Genomic DNA, 15858 nt, shown 5'->3' on the forward strand with positions numbered 1-15858 from the left:
GAGTGTGGCTGTAGTGCACTGTTGTGGTTTGGTCTAGCTGTCGCAGTGTCCGCATGTAGTGCTTGCTGCTATTGTTATTCTGCATTCGTCTCCGCACGCAGACCAACTGTAGTACACCGTGTTACCAAACGTCTGTGATAATGTAGTGTTGTAGGAACTGTGACCATGGTGTATTCGAACTCTGAAAAGGCGGAGATGATACTCATTTATGGCGAGTGTCGACGAAATGCAGCTGAAGTGGAGGAGAACGCTACCCGGACAGAGAGCATCCAACGTGCCGCACATTGCAAAACATCTACCGCCAGCTGTATGCAACAGGTATGGTCGTAGCACGCAAGCGGATCCGTAACAGGCCCGTCACAGGAGAAGCGGGTGCAGTTGGTGTGTTAGCTGCTGTTGCCATGAACCCACACATGAGTACACGGGACATTGCGAGAGCCGGTGGACTGAGTCAAAGTAGTGTCATGGGCATACTGCATCGTCACCGCTTTCACCCTTTTCATGTGTCGCTACATCAGCAATTACATGGTGATGACTTTAATCATCGAGTGCAATTCTGTCAACGGGCGTTAGCAGAGAATGCGTTGCAGTTCTACCTGTTTACCGATGAAGCGGGTTTCACAAACCACGGGGCAGTGACTCTACGGAACATGCATTACTGGTCCGAGGACAATCCTCGCTGGCTCAGACAGGTAGAGCGACAGCGACCGTGGACTGTAAATGTATGGTGCGGAATCATTGGCGACGACCTCATTGGTCCTCACTTCATTGCAGGGGCCCAAACAGCTGCAACATACATCGCGTTTCTACAGAATGATCTGCCAACGTTGCTCGAAAATGTCCCACTGGAAACGCGTCGACGTATGTGGTATCAGCATGATGGTGCACCTGCACATTCCGCAATTAACACTAGGCTGACCCTTGACAGGATGTTTGACGGGCGTTTCGTAGGACGTGGAGGACGCATAAATTGGACAGGCCGTTCTCCTGATCTTACACCTCTGGACTTCTTTCTGTGGGGTTCGTTGAAGGAGAATGTGTACCGTGATGTGCCTACAACCCCAGAGGATATGAAACAACGTATTGTGGCAGCCTGCGGCGACATTACACCAGATGTACTGCGGCGTGTACGACATTCATTAGGCCAGAGATTGCAATTGTGTGCAGCAAATGATGGCCACCACATTGAACATCTATTGGCCTGACATGTCGGGACACACTCTATTCCACTCCGTAATTGAAAACGGAAACCATGTGTGTACATGTACCTCACCCCTCATGGTAATGTACATGTGCGTCAGTGAAAAAGACCAATAAAAAGGTGTTAGCATGTGGACGTAATGTGCTGTTCCAGTCTCTTCTGCACCTAAGGTCCATTACCGTTCCCTTTGGATCCCTACGTAATTCGGTGCTCTCCGATACACACCGTCGAACAGCGGAGGAGTGGTACTCAAGAATCAACTTTGGGTAACAATATCTCCGGATGTAATTAACATTTTACAATGCAACAAACGGCACTGATTACGCATTTGTTTATATGTTCAGATGTGCTAACAAAACTAACGGGACTACATTTTAAAAAAAACGTACGTTTGTGTTAAAAAAAACGTACTACCGTGCATTTTTTTGTGGTTTGTATTAAGCAGTTACACTAGCCCCTCTCCTCACGTTCGGTCTGTGGAATCGATTAGTCAGTATTTGATGTGGTTTATGAAATATATCCAGCGGTAATGTTAGGTGACTCACCCTGTATATTCAACAGACAGTCAGACCTCCATTGTTTCAGGATCCACAGATGACGTGCTTCGCAACAATTTAAATTGTGCTTATATATGTACGGCAGGTTGCTCATAGAATCCACGAGCAAAGACTTCTTGAGGAATGGTACTAGTAGCAGTAGTAGCATTACTACCACATGAAAATCAAAAGACTCTGCCTATAGATTCTTATTAAATTTGCTGGTTTGATTTCGACATATGTTGAAAGCACTGACGATTTCTATCTTTCAGTATGTTTGCGTTTTCTGGGCGAGGATGTTCTATTGTAACTCCTCGGAGTTTCCTTTTCGCAACACTAAATGATCCCAAAACTCCCGGACTGACAAAATCGTATACATGTTTCGGTGACTTTTACAGACGCACGTGGTATCCGTCCATTTCGACTGCTGTAGTTAGTCAGGGTTTTCACTGGGTGCCCACTGATTTAATGCATGGTTATTTGACCATGGAGATAATCTATTTCCTTCCAGGGGGCGAATGGCCAGTAATTACACGCTCAGGTATATTTCAGCGTGTAGGTATCTTACTCAAACAGGACAAAAATTAAATTTGAATCTCCATACTTGAAATGTACAAGCAACCTGCCAGTCGGAAACTGTTTATCTCCACCACATATATATTTAACGACCAAGTTGCCCTGTCAAAATAAACCCTCCACCACTTGAATTCAGTTCGACTGAGGTTCCTACACTGATGCCCAAAATTAAAGCAACAGGGGGAAATTTTGCAAGGTTACCTTTATTTTGCCACAAAACAGCATAAACAGACGACAATAAAGTAGAAACAGTGTAAAGAACACAGAACGTAAACAACTGCAACATGCATAGTGGCAGACAATCATGTTTTTCGTTTTTTCCAGTTCAGCGGATCTGCACATACATTCTGACAACTGGTAAATGTTCTCAGAATGGGGTGTGACCACCTGTGGCAGAGATACAGGCCTGAAAACGCCGGGACACGCTCATTAGTCTCATGCTGAGGCAACAACGGCTGTTCTTTCTGCAGAGCTACACGCAAGTCTTGGAGAGTGGTTGGCGGATGCTGATACGTCTCCCAGGTTCATCCCAGACATGTTGTACAGGATTCTAAACGGGAGAGCGAGCAGGCGTGCATTATCTTCCGGTTGCAAGGAAACATTAACCACCTGTACTCTATGAGGTAGAACATTATTGTCTGTCAGTACGAAGTCTGGGCCCTCGGCTCCTCTCAACATAAAGTATAGGAGGTACCAAGATCTCGTCACGCTACTTGCCAGCAGTTAAGCCTTGCTGATTCACCCATACAATTTCATGGAGAGGTGTTCGGCTGGTCAGCTTAATCCCTCCCCATACCATTAAGTTCTGTACAGCTTCTGTACATCACAAGCGGCCCGCGTCCTAGGTTAATTCCCAAAACACCGCTGCAGTAACTCACGGACTGAGAACATTCGACACTGATTGTGGTGAACTGTCTGTTGGTACGCTCGGCACCCCTCTTGGTGTTACTGGAGAGGAGTAGGCTATGTGCCGAGACCGACTGAGTTTCAACTACACTCCCCGTTGTATTCTACATTCACCTATAAAAACACAAAAAAAAACGTCGCACTGTAAAATAACTCGTCACAGTTATTATTACTATACAGGTAAAATCTTTGACACTTCGTAACAGACCGGAGGAAGGCAATGCAATCCATCTGCTCTACATTGAAGCCGGCAGGGCAACAATTCAGGCTGCATATACTGACACCGACGGTCAGTACCTAAGTTTGTGACCACCTATAACTTGAAAAGTAGTTACGCAGTCGGGACGCAGATTCAGTTAAATTATGAAAAGACCGTAGACATATAGCTTTATGCGTACATCGATTTTTACATATTCACTGCATGAGAACGCACTGGGCATAGTAGAGGTTACTTGGTACCAACATTAGCAGCTTTCAGGGCTATTCGAATCGTGTATGAAACAAGAAAAAAATTGACAGTGTGTGTCAGTAAATGTACTTATTTCGCTTACCTTATTCTCTTAGTGCTTACGCACGTTGTATCAGGTTAAGTCTAGATACTCATGTAGATCCAGTGTGTGCTATAATCATCGTGTGACAGCGAAACTTGGTAGATATGCGAATGAATCAATGCGGAACAGCTTTATGCTGGAAAAAACTAGTTCCAATTTTGGCCTCGAGGTGCAAAACTGGCGCTGTACAGCATCTCGGCGATATTTCCGACGCTCGTATTGAACAAATTGTGTAAGCGGCGGTTAGTAATAAACTCAACATTATACCTTCCTCACTTGTTTGATATTTTCTACCAAAATGCCATTTATAATAAACTACACATGGAAAAATTTCTATATGTCTTTCTTGCAATCACAGCGCCAGATTTACACCTGCTGACCAAAATTGGAACTAATTTTTTGCCAGCGTAAATCGGTTCCTTATTAACGCGTTAGAATATGTGTCATGTTCCGCTGCCATACTACAAATACAGCCCACACTTGACTTCTGTGAGTGACTGCACTCCAATTACAACCACCGCTAGTATGGAAGAAACATTGTTTTCGCACAGTATTCCTCGAATGGTGGTTCTATAAATTTACCCAAATGGGTTTCCCGGTAACAATGCCTCCCTCCTTCCAAAGAACCCTCTTTCATATACTCGAGCATGTCTGTTACACTTTCACATTGGTTTTCCTGACCTGCCACGATCCTAGCAGCGCGTCTCTATATTCGCTCGATGTTCTCTCACGTAAATACTTGAGAAAGGCTTCAGATGCTGGAGCACTAATCTGGAACAAGCAAACACAGTTGCCAGAGTAATTGATGTAAAGATAAAATTGATTTATACACCAGTTCCACTCGTCGTACGCAAGCATGCTGAAGTATTACGTTACAGATTTAGAGCGCCGCTACTGATGGTGACGAGCGATGCTTTAAACCTCTGATATGTTTCCAGAATGAGATTTTCACTCTGCAGCGGAGTGTGCGCTGATATGAAACTTAATGGAAGATTAAAACTGTGTGCTCGACCGAGACTCGAACTCGGGACCTTTGCCTTTCGCGGGCAAGTGCTCTACCAACTGAGCTACCGAAGCACGACTCACGTCCGGTACTCACAGTTTGGAAGGTAGGAGACGGATACTGGCAAAAGTAAAGCTGTGAGTACCGGACGTTAGTCGTGCTTCGGTAGCTCAGTTGGTAGAGCACTTGCCCGCGAAAGGCAAAGATCCCGAGTTCGAGTCTCGGTCGGGCACACAGTTTTAATCTGCCATTAAGTTTCTCTGATATGTTACCGCCACGGCAGTGAATACCTTAGGTTGTTCACGTCTGACGAACGGAGCTAGTCAATTAGTCGAATCTTTATCTCTACATTTATTTACAATAAATTGCATCAGCGCCTCGTATATTGTTTTCTTTACCGCACTTTGTTACCACTCTCCCAAAAACCGAAATCTTTTATCCGTCTTTGCTAATACTTATTGCTTGTTTTCGTCCCATAGTGTATCGCGTAGAATTAACCGGACAATATGATGTGAGGCGCAATAAATATGAATTTATAAATTTAATCACTCATAAAAGAATTTATAAATTAAATAAATTAAATAATTTATAAATTAATTTATGCATAATCTGGTTTAGTGATTTCGCGTATCTTTATATCACCTAATGCAAATAAATTTTTATTGTCCTATTATTGATTTCATTTTGAGTGTTGCAGTTGTGCTGTATGAAGGAATAGTGTATTTAGCTACCCTGGCGTTCATGTCATGTGTTAATGTCAACTTTGCATTTAAACTACACGTAATTCGCCGTGTTATTCAATTCATGTAATTAGGCAAATTGTCTCTTTCCGCAGACCTCCTGTGCGGTCTTACTAGAACTCTTCTTTCAGTGCATTTGTAACTGAGAGCCTTTACCGGACGTTTTTCTCCCGCATCTTTCCTTATATTCCAATTTTTTGCGATCTTCTCTTGTACGTCTTCCCGCTCTTATTAGAAACCTTATTTATTGAGGGACATGAAAGTGAAGCAGTGGTTGGGAAGGGCGTGAGACAGGGTTGTAGTCTCTCTCCGATGTTATTCAATCTGTATATTGAGCAAGCAGTGAAGGAAACAAAAGAAAAATTCGGAGGAGGTATTAAAATCCATGGAGAAGAAATAAAATCTTTGAGGTTTGCCGATGACATAGTAATTCTGTCAGAGACAGCAAAGGACTTGGAAGAGCAGTTGAACGGAGTGGACAGCGTCTTGAAAGGAGGGTATAAGATGAACATCAACAAAAGCAAAACAAGGATAATGGAATGTAGTCGAATTAAGTCGGGTGATGCTGAGGGAATTAGATTAGGAAATGAGACACTTAAAGTAGTAAAGGAGTTTTGCTATTTGGGGGAGCAAAATAACTGATGATGGTCGAAGTAGAGAGGATATAAAATGTAGACTGGCAATGGCAAGGAAAGCGTTTCTGAAGAAGAGAAATTTGTTGACATCGAGCATAGATTTAAGTGTCAGGAAGTCGTTTCTGAAAGTATTTGTATGGAGTGTAGCCATGTATGGAAGTGAAACATGGACGATAAATAGTTTAGACAAGAAGAGAATAGAAGCTTTCGAAATGTGGTGCTACAGAAGAATGCTGAAGATTAGATGGGTGGATCACATAACTAATGAGGAAGTATTGAATAGGACTGGGGAGAAGAGAATATTGTGGTACAACTTGACCAGAAGAAGGGATCGGTTGGTAGGACATGTTCTGAGGCATCAAGGGATCGCCAATTTTGCATTGGAGGGCAGCGTGGAGGGTAAAAATCGTAGAGGGAGACCAAGAGATGAATACACTAAACAGATTCCGAAGGATGTAGGCTGCAGTACGTATTGGGAGATGAAGAACCTTGCACATGATAGAGTAGCATGGAGAGCTGCATCAAACCAGTCTCAGAACTGAAGAGCACAACAACAACATTTCTTGAGCGTGCTGTTGTCACCCATGTTCCACTTCGTATGAGTAAGTAGTGCTTTGGTTTTTTAAAGCTTCATCTGGGGCTCTTAGCAGGCTTTATTCCGCAAATTTTTGACAAGCGTTATTTAATTTTTAGTTCACGCCATGGTTACATTCGTATTTTACGTTGTATCTTAGATATTTAAAATGTTTAATTTGTTCCAAGATTTCATTATTCAATACAAATTTTGATCTTACTTTTTGTTTTATCTGCAGACAAATTTTAGGTTGCATTCTGAGGCTATCTGCTGCAACTTATACACTCTCATCCGAAGATACTTTATTGCTGCAGTTAACTGATACCGCGTTGATTTTTAATCACAGTTTATAATGACGTACATGCTTAAAAACTTTGCAGCATTCGTCATGTGATCGACTTACACATTTGTTTTACTCCGAACCCAGTGGTATGACGCAGATGTCAGAGGAGACTGTCCCAAATTTCCGACCAGCCACACCGGTTGTGTTTTCTACAGTTTCCATAATCGATGTCATGAAAACGTTTCTACATCTACATCTGCATCTACGTCATTACTCTGCTATTCACAATAAACTGCCTGGCAGAGTGTTCAATGAACCACCTTCATGCTGTCTCTACCGTTCCACTCTCGAACGGCACGCGGGAAAAACGAGCACTTAAATTTTTCCTTGATTTCTCTTATTTTATCGTGATGATCATTTCTCCCTATGTAGGTGGGTGCCAACAGAATGTTTTCGCAATCGGAGGAGAAAACTGGTGATTGAAATTTCATGAGAAGATCCCGTCACAACGAAAACCGCCTTTTTTTTTAATGATTGCCACTCCAATTCACGTATCATGTCTGTGACACTATCTCCCCTATTTCGCGATAATACAAAACGAGCTGCCCTTCTTTGTACTTTTTCGATGTCATCCGCAAGTCCCACCTGATGCGGATCCCACACCGCACAGCAGTACTCCAGAATAGGGCGGACAAGCGTAGTGTAAGCAGTCTCTTTGGTAGACCTGTTGCACCTTCGAAGTGTTCTGCCAATGAATCGCAGTCTTTGGTTGGCTCTACCCACAGTATTATCTATGTGATCGTTCCAATTTAGGTTATTTGTAATTGTAATCCCTGAGTATTTAGTGGAATTTACAGCCCTCAGATTTGTGTGACTTATCGCGTAATCGAAATTTAGCTGATTCCTTTTAGTACTCGTGTGAATAACTTCGCACTTTTCTTTATTCAGGGTCAATAGCCACTTTTCGTACGATACAGATATCTTATCTAAATCATTTTGCAAGTCGTTTTGATCATCTGACGACTTTATAAGACTGTAAATGGCATCATCATCTGCAAACAATCTAAGACGGCTACTCAGATTGTCTACTATGTCGTTAATACAATCAGGAACAATAGAAGGCCTATAGCACTTCATTGGGGAACGCCGGATATTACTTCTGTTGGGGGACACTGCACGAGCCTCCACGAAGATTGCGTTCACCACTCGAACAACAAGCAATCGGGCGTCCCCTGGAAGCGACCTAGTCGGCCAATCCTGCAAACACCGGAGTACCAAAACCAAAGATGACAAAACAACTCTCCGAAGGGACTCAAAAAGGCCTTTATCAAGACCATCACTAGTGACAACTTCCTGCAATATTGAAGGCTTATCTGTAAATAAAGAAATTTTATTATCTGACATGTGCAAACGAAGCAACTGTGATGTTTTAGTGTTACAAGAAACACACAGGGCACCAACTAGCCATAGACCAAAAATATAGGGCATGAAATTAGTTCTTGAGAGACCACACGAAAGGTACGGAAGTGCTATATTTGTGAAACCGAACTTAGACATATGCTCCTGTGCTCTGGCCTGCGAAGAAAATAAAGATATTTTAACTATTGAGCTACATTCATGTACTGTAACATCCGTGTACAAACCACCCAGAGCGAGGTTAAAATTTACGGAGCCTGGAAATTTCCATTCAAAAAACAGGAGATTTTAACTGTCACGGTCTCGCATGGGGTTATAAAGAGACAAATGACGATGGCGAAATGCTGGAGATCTGGGCAGACCAGGCTAAACTGAAACTGATACATGACCCAAAGTTGCCTGCATCACTTAACAGCGGAAGATGGAAACGAGGATATAATCCAGATAACATCTTTGTCTCCGAAAAGGTATCCCTGCAAACTGTAAAGCAAATCAAGGACCCAATTCCAAGATCGCAACACAGAGCAATAACTTGCTGCATTACTGCAGTAATCAATTCAGATGTAATGCCCTTCAAGAGACGCTTCAATTTCAAAAAAGCTCATTGGAAACTTTTCACAGAGGACCTTGATAAGGAGATCTTGAAAATTAAACCAGAGATACAACCATATGAAACTTTTACAGACCTTGTCAAGAAAATCTCTCGACGGCGCATACCTAGAGGGTGCCGCACCCAGTATATCGCTGGACTCAATGGTAGCAGCAAGGACGCTCTGAAAAAGGACCCCTTCTCAGAGGAAACGATCCAGGCAGGTGAGGTACTGATGTCTGGTATCTCCGAAGCGAGAAAGGAAAAGTGGTGTAACCTCCTACAAGAGACGGACATGAAGCACAGCAGTAGGAAGGCATGGAAACTGGCCAAAAGTCTCAACAACGACCCAACAGAACCACAACCAAATTACAATGAAGTTATACCTGATCAGATAGCTCACCAACTACTCATGAACGGAAAAACTAAAAGGAAGATCAGGAATGGCAAAATTAAAAGAAAACTGAACGAGGAGATTAGCTTCCTTGCTCGCCCGTTCTTCATTCAGGAGCATGGATCCTAGAGCTAATGAATAACTGTATTTTACAACAATACAAATTCCTAAACTGTGGAAAGCTCGGGTTATTGCGTTACTAAAACCAGGGAAAGACCCAGCTGAAGCTAAAAATTTTCGGCCTGTCTCACTGCTTTGTCATTTATAAAGTGCTGGAGCGAATGATCCTCAAACGCATAGCTGATTATGTGGACAAAGCCCTCATTAACGAACAAGTTGGATTTCGACCAGGAAAATCATGCTGTGGCCAATTCCTTAATCTCACACAGTACATCGAAGACGGCTATCAGAGAGGAGAAGTAACTGGGGTCGCATTCCTGGATCTCAGTGCTGCATATGACACAGTTAACCATAAGTTGCTTACCCAGAAAGTGTATAATCTCACTAAGGACTACACCCTTTCTATGTTCGTAAAATGCATGCTACAGAACAGACGCTACTATGTAACCTTACAATCTAAAAACAGCCGATGGAGGACACAGAAAAATGGACTTGCACAGGGTAGTGTCTTGGCTCCAATATTATTTAACATCTACACGAATGACCTTCCCATCAGCCACCAGACACGAATGTTCATATATGCTGATGATGCAGCAGTGGCCACACAGGATAAAACCTTTGAACAAGTGGAGGAGAATCTCACAGGAGCCTTAACAAAACTTGCTACCTATTACGACGGCAATAATCTCAAACCAAACCATAGTAAATCTCAGGTATCCACCTTCCATCTTAGGAACAAACAAGCCAAACGGAAACTCCGAGTCATGTGGCAAGGGGAAGAGCTGAAACATACAAACAGCCCAAAATACCTGGGAGTAACATTGGACAGAGCACTTACTTTTAAGCAGCACTGTCACAACACTAAAAAAAAAGGTCTGTGCCAGGAACAACATACTGCGGAAGCTAACAGGTTCATCGTGGGGAGCTCAACCACCTGTTTTGCGCACCACGGGTCTGGTGCTGAGCATCTCAGCAGCGGAATTTGCGGCGCCAGTTTGGAGGAACTCTGCTCACACTAAGCAAGTTGACGTCGCCCTAAACGAAACTGTACGTATTGCCACAGGATGCCTCAAACCAACTCCCACAGACATCATAGGCATAGCACCACCCACTATCCACAGACAAGTAGCCGCCGAGATCGAAAGATAAAAACAAATCAATGATCCTCGACACCCGATGCATATGCACCGAAAACAACGTGTCCGGCTGAAGTCCCGCAGGAGTTTCATCGAAACTACTGAAGAGCTCGCCACCAAGCCCGTCGCAAGACGGCTATCTCTTTGGGAATAAATGGTGCCACACTCCACAATGGAACTACCTGAGGAGGGATCTGCAGGATTTCAACTACCTTTTACAACTTGGAGGTCATTAAACCGGCTGCGTACTGGAGTAACTGGGTGCAAATCAAACCTATTTAAATGGGGCTACAGTGATAGCGATAGGTGTGAATACGGAGCAGTCAGTACAGGACTTGGACCACCTACTGATTTGCCCAGATATGTCTATAACATGCAATAAGGATGATATTTTGAAAGTCAATGACAAAGCAAACTACGTTGATAATTACTGGGAAGGGAAGATATAATTGGTGCATCCGGATACGGAAGAAGAAAAAAACTTCTGTTTTATTCGATGACTTTCGCTTCCCGCTTATTTCCTTCTGACAGGAAATCACGAATCCAGTCGCACAGCTGAGGCTCTGCTCCTGTGAAGAAGACGTGAAACTAGTGACCACTAGCCGCGCTGCTTCCTGAGCGGGACGGCGTGCTGCCGGTCCCCGGCACGAATCCGCCCGCCGGATTTGTGTCGAGGTGCGGTGTGCCGGCCAGCCTGTGGATGCTTTTTAAGGAGGTTTCCCATCTACCTCGGCGAAAGCGGGCTGGTTTTCCTTATTCTACCTCAGTTACACTATGTCGGCAATTGCTACGCAAACACTGTTTCCACGTACGCGTACACCATAATTACTCTACCGCGCAAACATTTGGGGTAGGTGGACTGCTGTGGCCTGTTGTGGGGTTGTGAACCACTGAGGGCTCCGTCGTTTCTAGGTCCCCGGTTTAATACACAATACAGTGATCACTAAGGTGCATTCAATTTATATCTACATCTGTTCTCTGAAAGCAACATTGCGATGTGTGGCGGAGTGTACTTTGTGTACCATTGTCGCTTCCCTGTTTCCTGTTCCAGTCGCAAATGGTTTGCGGAAGAACGTTTTCTGTTATGTCCCCACGTGGGCTCGAATTTCTTTGATTTTATCTTCTTGGCTTTTTCGCGAGATATACGTAGGAATAGCGTAATATTTATTGACTCTTAGAGAAACAACTTTAACAATAAATTATACTGTCATACAGAACGCCTCTCTTCCAGTTTCTGCCACTAGAGTCCGTTGATTATCTCTGTAATGATTTCGTGCTTACTAAATAAACCTGTAACTAAACGCGCTGCTGCTCTTTGGATTTTCTCTATCTCCTTTATCAGGCCTACTTGGTACGGATCTCATACTGGCGAACAATATTCAAGTGTTGGTGGAACGAGTATTCTGAAAGCTACTGCCTTTATTAGTGGACTACATTTCCTGAGTATTCTTCCAGTGAATCTCAATCTGGTATCCACATTAGCCGCAATTAATTTTATGTGATCATTCCACTTTAGATCACTCTGTATTCACACACCTAGATAATTTAAGGAAGTAATTGTATTCAGTGATTGTTCTGAAGTGGTATAATCATAAAATAACGCGTGTTTCTAAGTACTCGCAATACATATTTTTATGTTGATGGTCAATTGCCACTCATTGCATCGAGCGTCACTCCTCTGCCAGTTTTCCCGCATTTCACTACAATTTTCTAGCATCATGGCATCTCTTCATACAAAAAAGCATCACCTGCACAAAGCTTCACAGAACTTCCTAACTTATCTGTTACGTCATTTACTTATATTGTGATAAGTAATGGTCCTCTAGCACTCCCCCGATGCACTCCCGAATTTACTTATGTGTGTGAAGACTTCCTCCCGTTCACAATGACATGATGTGTTCAGTTTGCTAGATAGTCTTCGATCCAATGACACAGCTGGTCTGATATCTCGTGCGCTCGTATTTTGTTCATTAGTCGACTGTGCGGAACTGTATGGAATGCCTTCCGAAAGCCAAAGAACACGGCATGTACATGGGAGCTTGTATCTACGGCCTTCTGGGTCTCGTGAACAAACAGAGCGAGCTGGATTTCCCATAATCATTGTTTTCGAAACCCGTGTTGTTTCCTAAAGAGAAGACTGCATACTTCCAGAAATATCGTAATGTGAGAGCAGAAAACATGTTTTAAATTTTACAACTGACCGACGTCAGAGATATGGGCCTATAGTTTTGTCCGTCTGTTCGGTGATCCTCCAAGCACCTATCATACACTGACGCTAGAAGAGGGGCAAGTTCTTTTACATAGTCTATGTAGGATAGTATTGCTATTTCGTCTGTAAACACGACATGACAGGAAGCTGTGACCACAGGAGGTATTTACGTTGTAGTATCACTCGTCTTTGCAGTCAAAAATCTCCTCAAAACTTTGAGCATTTACTAAAAAAGTGTTTTGTTTTTTGTCATCTGCCATCAGACAGCGTCACAGGATACCCTAACGTCGTACACGCAGCACACACGTCTCATTAATTGACATAAATCCACCTGATGATAGAGGTTTAAACTTCCGAAAAGTGAAGTGTTAGTAAAATAAATTGTGACTGATTGCAGTAAATTGGTAATTTCAAATACAGTCGAAACTCATTCATCCGGTCCAGATGTGACCGTGGGTCATTCGAATTATCGCAAATCCGTAAAGTCCGGAATTTCAGAAAGATATTAGAATGGTATGTGTTCAAAAATGGTTCAAATGGCTCTGAGCACTATGGGACTCAACATCTTAGGTCACAAGTCCCCTAGAACTTAGAACTACTTAAACCTAAGGACATCACACACACCCATGCCCGAGGCAGGATTCGAACCTGCGACCGTAGCAGCCCCGCGGTTCCCGACTGCAGCGCCAGAACCACACGGCCACCGCGGCCGGCACGGTATGTGTTAAATGCCTTATAAACACGTTATATTTGTCTTCACGTAAACACATAAATTACATACTTTTCACATAAATTTTGCCAATATATAGAAAGAAAATACAGTTAGTTTTATACCCTCAAATAATCAGTGTTTCTTTGGAGCCAGAATCTCGTCTTTTACGTGCAGCACGATCACGCAGGCATTTCAACAGCATCAGTTGGCCGAGGTTGTTTCCAGCTGGCGATCCATATAAACCATTAATTTGTCAGTCTTCGCAGTGGCCTCTGTATGTGTTATAACTTTCTCAGGCATAGCACCAACTTTGTTAACAATTCCATCATCACTGTGAAACGTACCCTTAGAAAAATTATACACGACTGTGCTTAAACTGACACACAATAGTTTTTAGCGCAACGCAATCTGACTTTCAAAAATCCCTACGACGAATGGCCCTGACTAACATTAACCTATACCTTTCACAAATCACTTACCTCACCAAAAATCTTCGTTACTCGAACTACTGCAATACAGCTAGCGCCGCTACTGCCAGCTAACTAAAAGATTCAAACTACGGAAGTCACTAACTACTGATAGGCACAGTTAGCAAATGAAAGATTTTAATAGAGAACAAACAATGTATTTACCTCACTAGTCATAATATATATAGCAGTTCATGACACCAATTCTTACAAATTTCAAAACTCCGCCATCTCTCTCCCCACGTCCACCACTGCTGGCGGCTCACCTCCAACTGCGCAACGCTACGCGCTGTTAGCATCCAGCTGCCGCTGCCCGACACTACAATGGCGAGTATTACAACAATGCCAACCAGCCACAGACTGCACACGGCACAGCCAGTGATTTTCATACAGAGCGCTACGTGGCGGCGGCGTTACCAATAAAAAAAACTAAACAGCCTACTTACAACTGTCGTTATTGTCTGCAGACGAACAAATGATAATAATATCGTAATCAAATAGTCATACCATAGCCAGCATCATTTCGCATTGAGTCTTTACGCCATTAATACCTACACTGATTAGCCAGAACATTATGACCACCGACGCACTATCAACATAAAACCCGTCCACGTGATAGAAGCGTCACATCACGAGGAATGACTGCTAGTCAGACACACACGCGGTTCGTACAGTGCCAATAAGCGTGTTGTCCGTGTGTAGAATGCTATCTCAGTTTGACCGAGGACAGATTATGATGGCCCTGAGGCTCGGCCCAAGCATTTCGGAAAGTGCACGACTTATCTGATGTCCGAGGAGTGCTATGGTGAGTGTCTCCAACACGTGGCGAAACCACGTCCAGACGTCGTGAGGTTGGGCGGCCACCCATCATTACACATGTCGGACGTCGTAGGCTGGGCAGACTCCTAAAAAGAACACGTGGACAACTGTGGCGGAACTGACAAACATCAGACTTTTGGGCAGAGAACAAGTGTGTCTGAACAGACCGTGCACCAAACACTCCTAACGATGGGCCTGAGCAGCCGAAGGCTCACGCATGTGCCGATGTTAACAAAACGGCATCGGTAACTACTACTGAAATGGGCAAATGACCGTCGACACTGCACGTTGGCGCAGTGGCAGAGCATTGCACGGTATGATTAATCCCGTTATCTTTTTCTTCACGCCAATGGGAGGGCGCGAATCCGTCGTCTTCCAGAGGAGACACGTTAGCGGTGGCTCCATTATCCTCTGAGGAACATTCACGTGGGCATCCATGGGAGCTCGTTCAAAGCACCATAACGGCCAAGGAGTATCGTACACTGGTTGCAGGCCACTTACACCCCTTCCCTGCAATCATGTTTCCCAACGGCAGTGGCATTTTTCAGCAAGATAACGCGCCATGCTACAAGGCCAGAAGTGTGATGGAGTGGTTCGAGGAACACAGTGGCGAGTCAGTTGATGTGCTGACCCTCCCAAATGGCCAGATCTTAACCTGACCGAATACATCTGAGATGTGATAGAACGTGGCGTCGGAGCTCATCGCCTCCCTCTTTGGAATAGGTGAGTTGTTTGTGCAGATGTGGTGCCAGCTCCCTCCAGCGACCTACCGAGGCCACATTGCTTTCATGCTACGACGCTGTTATCCGTGCCAAAGGTGGACATACTGGCTATTAGGTAGATGGTCACAATGTTTTGGTTGATCAGTGTATGTTTGACCACTCTGGAGTGTTTGTGTGTATGTTTGACCATTCTGGAGTGTTTGTAAATGCCTAAATGTAATCATTGTCCAACAACTGTGCTTCATCCGTCCTGTATAGTGCATTTAACT

At 43.7% G+C, this 15858-nt stretch overlaps 1 non-coding gene across 1 annotated transcript; it reads right to left on the reverse strand.

The window, feature by feature from the left end:
- Nucleotides 1-4773: 4773 nt before the first annotated feature.
- Trnas-cga (transfer RNA serine (anticodon CGA)) lies at nt 4774-4848 on the reverse strand. Its single transcript has one exon. It is a non-coding gene; the product is annotated as a tRNA-Ser (tRNA).
- Between the last annotated feature and the right edge of the window lie 11010 nt (nt 4849-15858).

The sequence above is a fragment of the Schistocerca gregaria genome, chromosome X, assembly GCF_023897955.1.
Source record: "Schistocerca gregaria isolate iqSchGreg1 chromosome X, iqSchGreg1.2, whole genome shotgun sequence".
NCBI lineage: Eukaryota > Metazoa > Arthropoda > Insecta > Orthoptera > Acrididae > Schistocerca > Schistocerca gregaria.